Source organism: Oryctolagus cuniculus, chromosome 12 (genome assembly GCF_051225735.1).
Source record: "Oryctolagus cuniculus isolate XC-2025 breed Fujian yellow rabbit chromosome 12, ASM5122573v1, whole genome shotgun sequence".
NCBI classification, from domain to species: Eukaryota; Metazoa; Chordata; class Mammalia; order Lagomorpha; family Leporidae; genus Oryctolagus; species Oryctolagus cuniculus.
The window spans coordinates 6,311,995-6,325,283 of NC_142878.1; the positions used below are offsets into that span (position 1 = coordinate 6,311,995).

Sequence of the window (13,289 nt, forward strand, 5' to 3'; positions counted from 1 at the left end):
CCAGAATCTGCACACGGAACTTGAAACACTCTAATCCTGGTCACTGCTGAAGACCTCCTCAGTGCGTGACACAGCGACCGCTCACTCACTGAACACTGCAGAAAGTGCAAAACTGAGAGGGACTCTCTCCCAACTCCTGGTTGTACTGAGGAGGAAACAAACCCAGAGGCTTCACAGCTACTGTTGTGTTATGGGTAGGTCTAGAGTCTGTGACACTCACAGCTGAGCCGAGGTATTTACATTTCAGTTCACCCTTCTCCTTCAGGATGCAACCGAACACTGGGTCTGACAGATGACGTTTATCACAGGTGTCCTCTGGGGATGGGCATGTGGCTTACTGGTCAAGACCCTGGTTAGGATGCCTGCATGCTGCATCAGAGTACCTGCGTTGGATGCCCAGCTCTGACCCTGACTCCAGCTTCCTGCTAATGTAGGCCGAGGAGGCAGCAGTGATGACTCAAGAAATTGGGTCCTTGCTACCCATGTGGGAGACCTAGACTGAGCTTCTAGCTTCTGCCCCATCAGGGGGCCACTAAGGACAAATAGGGAATAAACCAGCAGATAAGAGCTCAATCTATCAACCTATCATCTATCCAACTGTATTTCTCTCTCTGCCCTTCAAATAAACAAATAAATATTTGTTTTATCCTTCGGGTAATTTAGTTTGTCACTATGCTCTGCTGTGAAGCCCCATTTCAAGTTGAGAACTAGTCCTTTCAATACCGAAGTCGACATGGGATATATTCCCATTAAAACAGCCAACAACAATCAGACAATGAGCCCTGGCACCCACAGCATAGCCCCCTGTGCAACAGAGCGGTCGTGGCTGATAGGGACACATCACAATAGCCACACCCACACCTCTGATTTGTTCAGAGCAAATCCAGAGCACTGATGTCATGAACTGAGGTCCATACAGATGCTAGGATCAGTGACTGTACTGTCATCCTGTTAACAAGATGCCTAGACTCACCCAGATATATTTAAAATACTAACTACTGCTTATATTTATGTTTTTTTCAATGACTTTCTAAGTCAATAGTGCTCAATAATCTTCGCTGAAACTCTAAGTAGGAACTGGACCCATTAAAAAAGAAGCAAGTTAAATTTTTCTATTTGTTTTAAATGTGGTCTTCCAGGAAGCTGCCTCTGGACATAACTTCAGAAAATTAACACAATAAGTAAAGCATTATAGAACAGCTATTAAATGATTACACTAATAAAAACCAAATGGGGGCTTTAATTCTGCCCCTCTGGGAAAGCAGGACAGATAAAATAAACAACAGAAAAAAAAATATGGAGTAAAGCATAATTGATTTTAAACAATAATAATACAGATACCTCCCACCATGCTAAAAAAAAAAAAAAAAAATAGCGATCTCGATCTTCCTTTGGGGAATGATAGAAGAAAGGCCCTATTCTGCCTCACTAAGACTGAAGTTTGATACTAACAAGGGTGCCTTGGATGCTGGCAGTTTAGAACATTTAAGTGGTGCTGACAAGGAGTTTCTTAAATGCCAGGAGCTTAGCTACAATGACTAAATTGACTGTACCAGCAAAGTATGGACCCGCCAGTCTTCCTCAGAGAAGCCTGGATCTAAGCAGGGCGGGACAGGAAGTGGGGTCCAAGGGAACTCAGTAATCATGGTAAGGGTCATACCAGACAGAAAGACACTAAGAATCTCCACAACCGGGGGCAGCGCCGTGGATCACTTGGTTACTCCTCCTCCTGCAGCGCTGGCATCCCATATGGGCACCGGGTTCTAGTCCCGGCTGCTCCTCTTCCAGGCCAGCTCTCTGCTGTGGCCCAGGAGGGCAGTGGAGGATGGCCCGGGTGCTTGGGCTCCTGCACCCGCATGAGAGACCAGGAAGAGGCACCTGGCTCTTGGCTCCGTAGCAGCCATCTGGGAAGTGAACCAATGGAAGGAAGACCTTTCTCTCTGTCTCTCTCTCTCTCTCACTGTTTATAACTCTACCTGTCAAATTAAAAATAAAATAAAAAAGAATCTCCACAACCTTGATCAGTGTCTTGGGGCAGTTCAATTGCACCCTACAAACAACACTGCCTATTGGTTCAATCGCAAACTTCTTGAGATTCTGTTGATGTCAGCTCCACATAGAACTTCACAGTGGAGAAGGGTTCTTTCTCTCCATTGCTATACCTCAAGCACAGCCTGGGCACCTGCCTTCAGACACGACAGTTTCACTCAGCAAGTGCCTGCTAGATGCCAAGTGTCAAACTACATACTTTACAGAGTTCAGCTCTGATTCTCACATTATCCTCGCAAGGCAAACACCCTCAGCTTAGAGGTAATGTGGGCTCAGGATGATACAGAGACAGGCTCAAGGCCTCACAATTACTAGATCTGGCTCACTGTAAAGGCACTCACAATTCTAGTAACTGATTTAACCCCACCACCATTGCTAACTGTTGCCGTTATTTTCCCCCTCGGTCTATTTTCACAAATTGTTCTAGCTGGTTCAATCCATGGAACCAATCCTTTTTGCACGGCATTTGCGAAATCTCAGTTATTTTTACTTCTCACTGGCAAAAAGTCAGCAAATTCAAATGAAATGATAATTTCTATGTGAGAAAATAGTTTAGCATTTTCTTAAAATGTAAAAAAAAAAAAAAAGATCTTATGCAAGACACTAACTTTTAGTTAGCAGAAAATAGCCTGGTGGTTTCATATGATTTACTAAGTAAAACAAGAGTGGTTCCAATTTTTAATGTGTTGGTCTTATAATTAGAGGAGAGCTTTCTCGTGAACTGTGGGTGTTCAGACTTGAAGGAAGCATCAACAGGTACCGAGGGGGGTGTCAGCTTAGAGATGGGACATTCTTGAGGGTAAAAAGGGTCAGCCTTGTGCAATCCCAGGCAGAGCAGGCTGGGAAGACACACACAAAACCATCAAACAAAAGGTTCAGGATGGAAGATTGAAAGTTAAATATGTCTAAAAACCAAAACTGGTCAACACTTTACTGAAATACTGGAGACATTCTTAATGAAGAGTATTTTAAGTGATTTCTAAGAATCTAGTATTTTGCAATAAGACAGGAAAAATAAGGAAATTTGATAATTTGGGAAGGAGACAGAATAATTATTGTTTCTGTGATAATGTTATCTACCTAGATGACTCAAACGAATCAAATTGGAAAGTTATTTGACTAAGAAATCAGTGAAGTGGCAAACACCAAATGAAAATCCATAAGTAAATAACTCTGCTCAGAAAGCAGTCATAAAATAGAGATGGAAGCTGCATGCACAAAGGCATTCAATAACACTGAACCTGTATTGAGAAGCTACAATTTCACAGAAGTTCATATGAAAAGATATATGAGAGGGCCGGTGTCGCAGCTCACTAGGCTAATCCTCTGCCTTGCGGTGCCAGCACACCAGGTTCTAGTCCCGGTTGGGGCGCCGGATTCTGTCCCGGTTGCCCCTCTTCTAGGCCAGCTCTCTGCTGTGGCCTGGGAATGCAGTGGAGGATGGCCCAAGTGCTTGGGCCCTGCACCCCATGGGAGACCAGGAGAAGCACCTGGCTCCTGCCATCAGATCAGCGCGGTGCACCAGCCGCAGCACTCCGGCTACGGCGGCCATTGGAGGGTGAACCAATGGCAAAGGAAGACCTTTCTCTCTCTCTCTCTCTCTCTCTCTCACTGTCCACTCTGCCTGTCAAAAAAAAAAAAAGATATATGAGAAGGCATGTTTTATTTCTACATGGAAAAAACAGTGGTAAAGACCTCAGATTCGCACACATTAATATATAAAGTGTATTTTCAAACATTTTGAACCTGATGAGTGCTTATAGAAGAACAAATAGGGAAGTGTCACCAACAAGTCTACTTTAATGAAGAAGGATTTGTATTACTGGATATGAAAATCTATTCTTGGGACCTGTGTTGTAGAACAGTGTTAAGTCACTGCCTGCAACCCAGCATCCCATGTGAGCACCAGTTTGAGTCCCAAATGCTCCATTTCTGATCTACCTCTTTCCTAATGCATCCGGGAGAGCAGCACGGGATGGCCCAAGAGCCCGGGCCTCTGTCACCCACTTGGGAGACCTGGATGGAGTTCCAGGCTCTTGGCTTCAGCCTAGCCCAACTCTGGCCATTGCGTCCATTTGGCAAATAAACCAGCAGATGGAAGATCTCTCTCTTTGTCTCTCCCACTTTCTGTATTTCTGCCTTTCAGATAAACAAATAAACCTTTAAAAGTAAAAAAAAAAAATTACAATAACAAAAAAATGAAGATTTCAGCAAAGGTAATGAAAACACAAAGATGATGAAATAAAATGTAAAAACACGAAAACAGACCCAATTACTTATAATGTTTAGATTCTCAGTGAGGAAAACAGGTTTTATTAAATGGATTCTGATCAGGTAGACCAAAAAATTTCCAGATAAATGAGAGATTTAACTGTTTCCAAAAATAAAAAGAGCCACAAAAGCATTAATAGAAAATGTAGGTTAATATTGATCTCACTCTGGAATATACAAGGACTTTCTAAATGTAAAAATAGAGGAAGAGAGAATAAAGGAAAACATTTGTTACTATAAATTCATAAATATATACATTAAAATCTATTAACATAAAAACCAAAACATTGAGAAAATAGTTGTGACATGTGATCGTGAAAGAGTTAATAAATTATATGTAAAGAACTTTTGGGTCAAGCATTTGGTGTAGCAATTAAGATGCACCTGGAACAGCGGCATCCTATGTTGGAGTGCCTGCTGTACAATCCTGACTCTGCTCCGGATTCCTCCCTGCTAACACAGACCTCAGGAGAGGGAATGATGGTTCAGGCAGTTGAGTCCTTGGGAGGCCCAGAATGATCTATCGGCTCCTGGCTTTGACCTGATCTAACCTCGGCTCTTAAAGGCATTTGGGAAGAGAACCAGAGGATAAGAGATTTCTCTCTCTCTCTTTCTCTCTCTCTTTCAAATAAATTAAATAAGCAATTTTTACAAGGAACATTTATATACTAATAGAAAATCAACAAACACTTAAATAGAATCACAAGGCAAAAGTTAAATAAAAATAAAGACCTGCAGGCAAATCACAGAAACATAAAACAAGACAAATAGTCAAGAAATAAGAAGACAGCATCACACATAATCAAAAGCATACAACTCACTAAATAGGCCAGGTTTCGTATCTTTTTTTTTTTTTTTTTTTTGACAGGCAGAGTGGACAGTGAGAGAGAGAGAGAGAGAGAGAAAGGTCTTCCTTTGCCGTTGGATCACCCTCCAATGGCCGCCGCTGCAGCCGGCGCACCGCGCTGATCCGATGGCAGGAGCCAGGATCCAGGTGCTTTTCCTGGTCTCCCATGGGGTGCAGGGCCCAAGCACCTGGGCCATCCTCCACTGCACTCCCTGACCATAGCAGAGAGCTGGCCTGGAAGAGGGGCAACCGGGACAGAATCCGGCACCCCAACCGGGACTAGAACCCGGTGTGCCGGCGCCGCATGGTGGAGGATTAGCCTATTGAGCCACGGCGCCGGCAGGTTTCGTATCTTAATGTGAGCAGAGTTCCTGAAAGTGCCCGAAATCTCCACCGCCATTCACCGTGAATGGGAGCATAAGTTGCACAAACACTTTGGAGGGCAACTCTACAACATGCAAGCCAAGAGAAATTTCTTTAAAAATATTTGGCTGGTGCGGGCACTTGGCCTGGGGCTGAAGATGACAGGTGGAACATCCCCATTTCATATCAGAGAGCCTGGGTTCAAGTCCGGATCTGCTCTTGATTCCAGCTTCCTGCTGAGCACGTCCTGGGAGGCAGCAGACGGTTTCTCACGTAGCTTGGTCTCTGTCACCCACAGCGGAGCCCCAGATTGAGTCCAGCCTCTGCCATTGCTAGCCGGCTCTCACACCTTTTCTCTCTCTCTCTCTCTCTCTCTCTCTCTCTCGCAGGTAAATAAATAAGTAAATAAATTTATGTTTTAAATATTTTGATTCAAGATTTTCACTTAGAGTAATTTATCTGAAAGAAATGGAGATCTAAGATTTTATAAAGGCAAAAAGTTACATATGACATCAATTTGTGACAGGAGGTTAAATTAATTCCAGTACATACAAATAAGGGGACATATGATGCAGGCATAAAAAATCATGTTTTGGAACAGTTTTACCACCATGAGCAAATATTTATCACATCTTGTCAAAGGGGAAAAGTAGCTTCCAAAACAGCCCCCACGGTCTCTACATTTTTTAAAACACACAAAGATGTGTGTGAAGAGTAGAGGGGAAGTGGGGAAAATGTGTTTTGAAGTGCTGACAAGGATTAAACGTCAGTGATGGGATCAGAGGTCATCTTTATTCACCTCTTTATGCTTTTCCACCATTTCCAAGTATTCTATCCTGGCCACGTACTGTTTTTGCAACCAGGAGAACAATGCTTTCCTGTGTCTTTTACCTCCTAGTTTGCTGGAACTGCACAGGGAGGGTGCCTTGCCTGGAGAGGACTCTGCAGGGGCAGGAACCCAGAGCGGGGGCCACCAGGAGGATCCCTAAACTTGTAAGTGTACGCTTTCATGGTATTCTCACTTTCTGTCTTCTCTTTTGTCTGTTCTGGGAAAGTTCACAGCTTCCAACACCATTTTATTTGCTCCTCCTGCGAGTGACAGACCGGCGTGTCCCAAGAACCCTTAATGTATTTTGTGTCAGGGGCCTGTGGGTCAGTAAGGTTATTAATAAACACAGCCTCTTGTTCTAATTTCGGTGCCTCCTCTCCTTCGTGTCTCTCCTCCTGCCCTGCTTTTCCTTTCGCTTCTCTTTCTGTCTGACCCTCTTCCCCTTCTCCCTGCTCTAAAGGATCGGCCTTCATTTCAGCTCAACTCCTGGCACATTTCCCATAACGCTTTTTGGATGTCATTGTGGTCCTGTAAAGTTTTCATGGGGAATGTAATCTTTGAGGCAGTGCCTGGTGTCCCAAATCGATTCGATGCAGACTGATGCGATGCTATGATCTGCCGGGCACGGGCGACCGGGGGAGTAAGTGACATTGAGGCAAATGTGGAAGAACAAGGGGAGCACCTTGTTTGTGAAAAGAATTTCTGGTAGACAAGATGCCTGGGCCACAGCGCCAGCCTGGACTTTGGAGGCCAGCATGATCAGCCCTACAGGAAAACAAGCAAGGCTGGAAGACAGAAGGCAGATTTGAATTGTGTTACTTGTCGATTATGTCTGATGACAAAAAGAATTTGAATACGTTTATGCTCGGATACACGGAGAAGAGTGACATGGAACCTGTTTTATTTGAATATAAGTATATCGGTTTTATTTCCATTGAGAGCTCAGTGTAACATCCAAACTTATGTTTCGAGTAAGCCTTGTTTGACTTTTGATTTTACTACACAAATGGAAATGCCTATGTTGCCATTACCACTAGCAAATTCTCTCACACACTCACTCTTCAAAGCCATGGTTTTGTACAAATTTTGTAGAACTTTGTTTTAACTTGGACCATTTTCTACCTGAACTTCAAGCCAGAGAAGATCAGTTTATAAAAAAAAAAAAAAAAAAAAGCTATCAGCACACTTACAAAAAACTGCTTGTGCTCCTTCCCAATGTATTAATTTCAGTCGTTACTTTCGTCTAAAAAATGCAATTTTGCATTTCCTATTTGAGCTCTTGGGGAGTTGTCTGTGCCAATGGGAGTTAACAATGATAAAGAAACATTTTTATGTGGGAAAATACGTAAAAAGAAATGCGTCGTTCTGTGTTGAATTATTCATGCTTCTCAAATTAACCTATTGCACTTTTTCATATTCAGGAACACATTATTTTTTAAATGTGACCTAGACTACCTTTTTTAGAATGAGTATAAGCCTTTTAGGGTGATGTAATTTTTAACACATAATTAATTCAACTCCAAATGAGAGTCCTCATATTATGAACTGAGGAAACGACAACAAATCTAAACTTATTATGAAGAAAGACAGTTTTCCGTATCTTAGCTCATTATCATGAAACACATTAGTTTTATAGCACCATATACCAAAAAATCAAAGGATGAGTATATGGGGTGACTATAGTTCACAACAGCTTATGATGTGTTTTATTAAGGACTAGATGAGAGAAGTTTGAAGTTTCTCAGCCCAAAGAAATGATAAATGCTGAAGGAAATGCTAACTGCCCTTTGATCCTTGCACATGGTGTACATGTTTGGAACTGGCACACTGTACCCCTCGACATGTACAGTACACTCTCTGGCAATTTAAAAAGGAATAAGTGTAGCGTTAAACGTGTTCTGTTAATGGCGTAGTCATTTTTTATCCATGGGGTAAGATTTAATTAAGCTGTTTTTAAAGGCAGCATCTTAATATTCCAGGCTTGCATTAGTGTTTTCTTATTAGGAAGTGGTGGGGAGGAAGAAGAAGGAAGCTTTCCTGGAGACCTACTAAGCACCATTTGCTGCCACAGTGGTGTGCATCCCTTCTTTGGAGCACACAGGCCGTGCGCAGCACTTGGACGTGTTTCTGGAGCTGTCCTCAGAGCATCGCTGTGAAGAAGTCCTTGTTAACTTCAGGATGCAGATGATAAACAATATGGCCAAGACACACAGTTGGTGTGGCACAAAGTAAGGATTCAACTCCAGGCTCTGCTTGCCAGCCTGCTACTTCTGATGGTGAGGACTTCATGGTTTACCGCAGCGACGGCTGTGACTCTGAGGAGTAAGGATTAAATTCTGGTGCTCCCTACAACCAGGGTTTGAGTCAGTAACACCTAATCACTTAGAAGACAGTTTTGGGCTAGTCTGACAGGGCAAAAAGGCCTCCCAAAGAGTCCCATTTGAGGACTTGCTGGAAAACAGTGTGCAAAGTCCACTGTACCAGTTATCTTATTAGAATGACGACACACGTGGGCATTTCAAAAATTCACTGCGGCCGGCACCGCGGCTCACTAGGCTAATCCTCCGCCTTGCAGCGCTGGCACACGGGTTCTAGTCCCGGTCGGGGCGCTGGATTCTGTCCCGGTTGCCCCTCTTCCAGGCCAGCTCTCTGCTGTGGCCAGGGAGTGCAGTGGAGGATGGCCCAAGTACTTGGGCCCTGCACCCACATGGGAGACCAGGAGAAGTACCTGGCTCCTGCCATCGGATCAGCGCGGTGCGCCGGCCGCAGCGGCCATGGGAGGGTGAACCAACGGCAAAGGAAGACCTTTCTCTCTCTCTCTCTCTCTCACTGTCCACTCTGCCTGTCAAAAAATTTTTAAAAAAATAATTAATTAATTAAAAAAATTCACTGAGTGACTGGCGCCGTAGCATGGTGGGTAAGGCCGCCACTTTCAGTGCCTGCATCCCATATGGACGCTGGTTTGAGTCCCAGCAGCTCCACTTCCCATCCAGCTCTCTGCTGTAGCCTAGGAAAGCAGTAGAAGATGGCCCAAGTCCTTGGGCCCCTGCACCCACGTGGGAGACCTGGAAGAAGCTCCTGGCTCCTGGCTTCGGATAGGCCCAGCTCCAGACTTTGTGGCCATCTGGGGAGTGAACCAGAGGATGGAAGACCTCTCTCTCCCTATCTCTCTATCTCTATCTCTCTGCCTCTCTGTAACTCTGCCTTTCAAATAAATAAATCTTTTTTAAAAATCAATGAAAATGGAATTAAAAATAAGTTTATTTTGGTGTAAAGAAATTTTGAAATCCATGCATAGTTTTTCACAATATGCATTTTCTGTGAACTTTCTGAAAACCCCTCCATGTATTAATTATTATAACACCTGCAACAATTTATTTATACAGGTTACTCTCATCACTTTCCAAACCTGAGTACCTGTGTGTCCTTGTTGCATGCATTTTACAATTTCTATATTTTAAAAAAAGGTCATTGGTTCCAAAATGTTCCTTTACATTTTGATAAATAAATGTGCTGAAAGTCATCTGTGGGGAATATTCACCTCACATCATAAGTTGCGCGCAAAGCGTTTTCATGCCCTGTAGCAGAGCTTTTTCTTCAATGCCCACTCTGTTTTAGTTGCTTCCAAGTCCCAGTCTGGGATCCGCAGGTCGTGGGACAGGGATAAAGCGTGGTGGGGATCAGGCTACAGTTCTCAATGCTCTCGGGATAAGATTTCTTATGAAAACTGGCAGCTTTTTTGTTCTTCCTCAGCCTTTTTAACACACAGCCAGGTCTCTCTGCTTAGCTGCGCCCGCTGTGGCTGTGACTGTCCTGGGATAAATTTATGCTGCTGACAACTCCTATTGAAGTGTCTCTGTGGCAAGTGGGCAGGAGTTGTGTGTGTGTGGAGGCTCGCAGGCCTGGCCCCAATGTGTGTAATAGCATATCTGCCTTGGGGATTATGGATGTGATATGGGCAACGCGTAATGGATAGGGCAGTGTGTGTACAAATTTCAAATGACTCGCTACACCCCTTTAGGATGGCTGCTGTCAAAAGTATTAGCACATTACACACACAACAACCATGTCTCATGTTACTGGTGGCCCCTGCTCCTCCAGCCCAACTCCTCCCACCCCTTCTAGCAGGTAACCGCTTCAGGGCTACCTACTGAACACACACAAAGGAGAAAGGTGAGTTTTATTCTAGGAACTCCACTGTATTGCACTAGAAGGAGGAAACTACAGAGCTGCGCGTGTTCAAATTAACATGGATGACAAGAAAAGATATCCGACAGGTTCAGATTTCCAACCGGATGAGATCCCTGGGTCATGTTGTGATTCACAGTCAAAGGGAGCAAAATGCAGATGGACTCCCGCGTCAGGAGCTTGATGGGTGGTGTTAGTGGAAAGAGAGGAAAATGCAAACCTTTCACATGGTGCACGATGCGTGAAACATTTATACTATTTTTTTAGTATATTTTTTCAATCTGCCTGTGGCGTAGGAATCTACCCAGTTTTAAACAAAATGAAGATCTAAGAAACAAGCTTTCTTTGGTGAAGCCCTTTTTAATGCCAGAAATGGACAGCCTCCCCACTCAGACTGTGCAAGCAACACTAAGTGGGATGCTCTCTCCCTCTGAGTGAGCAGTGGGCTTCAGGGAGTGGTTTTTCTCATCTTGCACGCCAAATGCAGGCACGATAAATTAGCATCAATGAAGACACTGGTGCCATCGTCATTCACCAAATGATTAGTGGCAAAATAACCATGCTGGACTTGGTGAGAGGCTGAATGTGCACAGCTTCTCTTCCTGTGGTCAAGACCTCTCTTCTCCAATAATATTGAAAACCCATTAGCAATGGAAACCATAGCATTGGCTGCGTTGTCTGCTTATACCCAGTGTCTAGAACACTGTGGAAACTTTCAATATGTTAGCCCCAGATATAGTCCCGGCACAGTGCCAGCCTCTGGAAATACAACTATACAGAAAACTCCATGTCCTTCCTTAGGGCTCTTCTCTAAGTTCATTTTTGTCTATATTATGGTAAACAGTGCATACTATGTACCAAGTACTAGTCTTCTAATTCATCTGATCATCAAAATAACCATATGTGATAATTACAGTTTTATCCCCACTTTATAGATGAGGAAACTGAGGCATGGACAAATTAAAATCAAATGATAGCTGGTAAAATGACAGTCGCAGGAATTAAATGGAGGCAGATCTACTTCCAGAGACCCCTGCCATTAACCATTACAAATGAGCTAACTGAAAGGATAAATATGCAGTCATTTTCAACATAATCACTAGTGACACCAGAAAACCCAAGAATGCCTGGTGTCACCAATGCTCGATTCAATAACTGGACAAAACTGTATAAAAAGATAGGGAAAGCGTGCCAGAAAACTTATAAAAGAACAAAGGATGAGAGAGACAGACTCCAAACGCTACCAAAAAGCCAAAGCAAAATGAAATTTAATGGGGATAAATATGAGACATTCTGAAAGGCGATAAATCCCCTGTATAAGCCCCAGATGATTGAGACCTGACTCCAGGGTTTGTGCTCTTCCTGGTACAGGGCTGGTACTAAGCCAGTGGCATGACCTGGCAGGCAGTCACTGTCTACTCCGGTCATGTCACTTCTCATATTTTATTTCTTTCAAGAGGCTTCTTAAGAGACACTCGCAAACCAAGGCAACTCGGGAGAGCAAAACCTCTTGTGTCCATGCCATACAGAGGCTTTGGGCAAATGGGCAATAAAACAAAGCAGTGGATGAAGAGCAAGTATCTGAAGGGCTGTCAGAGGTAAAGGGACAGGAGTCAGTCACGATGCCTCTGAACACAGAGTCTAACCCAATGGAATCTTGGGTTGGGTTTTTGTTCCTATGCATGGAACAAAGCCTTCTGAGAGCAACGCTACCCACTCACCAGCTCGGGCCAGTGAGCCCTTCTCTACTCTCTCTCTCCACTCCCTGCCCACCTGGCCACCTCTACCCAGACCTTCACACATTTATGTTGCCTGCACTGACTCTGCAAACCCTGCACCTTGCTCAGGCTGCCTCTGCTTCATGCTGCCCCTCTCCACAACCTCAACAAGGACCTCCAACCTTCCTTCCAAGGGCAGGAGTCCATCACTTCTAGATTCCTCAGAAAAGCTATGAATTTAAAAAAAATGTAAAGACCAAGTACCTCTGTTTAATAAATGAAGATATGCCAGAGGGCTGAGTCACCAGCCAGAATTAGAGACAAACATCTCTCCTCTCACCCCTGGATTCCTGCTCACACGTGAATAACTATCACACAACCAACCTTAGCCTTGCTACACAGCAACTTAGTCTAACCTTATTCTAGAAAATTGGTCTGGTCCCCAGTGGCCACTATATCATTTAGCTGAGAGCTTACTATCATTTCTAAGTTAATTTGTGAGTTAATTGTAAGTGTCAGGAAGCTCTGACATTGCAGAAAATGGTAAATTGTTGAGATAAACCAGGGTCAGAAAAATCCAAAATTGAATAAAGTTGGGATTTTGGCCAGCTTTTTTTTTTTATCAGAAAAATATGTTATGGTGGAATGGCACCACAAATGCGCTGCCTCCGCAGAGAGCCCTGCACTGTGCCTGCTGGTTGACTGGATAAAAAGCACTCTCACACGCCACGGTTCCCAGACACTCCCCAGTCACAGCTTCAGTTCTGTTTTCTGCTAAATGGCTCTCCAACTGACAAGACTTCAAAAAGAAGAATTCAGGCCCTGCCTGTGGTTATTTCCAATTTGATGGCCCAGAGGTGCTATTTAGTGCGGTTAAATCTCTAAACTCTGAACACATGCATTATGGCTACAGGTAAAATGAGGACTTGTCTTTTCAACACACTGCATCTGGCAGAGAACAGATACCTCTCATTTCTTCTCCTGGCTATTTGACCTCTGTGGTTATTTTGCTCCTGGCAAGGTC

At 43.8% G+C, this 13,289-nt stretch overlaps 1 long non-coding RNA gene across 18 annotated transcripts in view; it reads right to left on the reverse strand.

Moving 5' to 3' along the window:
* LOC103352191 (uncharacterized) overlaps nucleotides 1–13,289 on the reverse strand; it is a 185,912-nt gene that overhangs the window by 151,629 nt on the left and 20,994 nt on the right. The gene's annotated exons all lie outside the window — the stretch shown is intronic.